Genomic DNA, 1,477 nt, shown 5'->3' with positions numbered 1-1,477 from the left:
ATTTATTGTAGAAGAATATTAGTTCACATGGGAAAATGTTTAGGTTCAGTTATTTAAAGTCTAAACAGGAGATTTCAGAACTGCATGTATTGGTGATTTTATTGCTATAAAAAAGTGTACACATCGGGAAGATATGAAAGAATGTTCAACAAAATGTTAATGAAACTATATTTTGATGTTAAGATTACAGGTAATGTTAAACAGCTGATTCAAAATGTTCCTTATGCTTTTTCCCTGTAAAACTTTCTGGTTTTGTTACTTTTAGTTTGAATTGGCAACAGAATTTTGAGTCAATGTTATCAGGTTGACACAAAATTGAATCAAGGACAAAACTTAGGACATGATAGATGGAAATGGAATGCCAAAATGATTTGATAATGGAATGATTTTAAATCATTCTGTGTGGCTTCAAATGAGGACTTTGGAACAAAAGAGGAAGGTATGATAAACGCAGCTGGGCTGGTGGCATCCGCTACTGGGATTTGGATGAGTTAGTTTGGGAGACGTCTCAGGAATCTGTTTGCATAAAGTCCTGAGCAGCCATCTGGGAAAGATCATCTCGGGACAAACTTGGTCTAACAGTGTGATGTTACAACTGGTCAAACAAATGAAAATTTATTTTATTTTTTAATTACAAGAGCATAAGAGACCTGAACAATTCTAATTGCCCTGAATATGTGCATAGTTTGTGTTCAAATAGAGCCCAGTTTTGGACAGCACACCAATATCCATAGGAAAGACGTCAGATTATGCAGAAAGTACTAGATACAGCAAGGACTGTGAAAGATTTGCCAATAGACTGTGTATTTGGATTAGAGGACGGAAGTCTGTCTCATACCTTATTCCAACATCAATTCCAGATTAATTAATAACTTTAATATAAAATGGAAAAAACACAAATATTTGGGGACAAAAGCAATATTTTTATGATCTTGGGAGTAAGGAAGCATTTTCTAAGCAAGATACCAAAATCAAATACAATTAAGAAAAAGATTGATAGTTTTTTTTTTTTATCATTTTTAGCATAAATAGCCTAAACAACTTTTTTAGGCTTAAAGTACTAGAAAAAATATTTGTTGCCTACGTATCAGATAAATGGTTAAGATTATTAATATATAATGAGCTCTTAGAAATCAATGGTAAATAGATAAGTACACAAAAAGGAAAATAGCAAAGGACATGAATAGGCATGGCCTAAAGAAGAAACACGGATGACCAATACACATTTGACATAATGTTCACTCTTACCACAGTGCAAAGAATTTCAAATTAAAAGCAAGAATAAGATACTATTCTTCCTCTATCAATTGGTAAAGATTAAAAATAATAATACCCGCAGCAACAAAAATAAATAAGTGGGATCTAATCAAATTAAAAAGCTCCTGCACTGCCAAGGAAACTATCATTAAAGTGAATAGACAGCCCACAGAATGGGAAAAAATATTTGCTCTCTACACATCTGATAAAGGGCTGATAA

The sequence above is a fragment of the Propithecus coquereli genome, unplaced genomic scaffold (assembly GCF_000956105.1).
Source record: "Propithecus coquereli isolate 6110/MARCELLA unplaced genomic scaffold, Pcoq_1.0 Scaffold201, whole genome shotgun sequence".
In the NCBI taxonomy this organism is placed as follows: domain Eukaryota; kingdom Metazoa; phylum Chordata; class Mammalia; order Primates; family Indriidae; genus Propithecus; species Propithecus coquereli.
Note: the sequence above shows the minus strand (reverse complement) of the source record.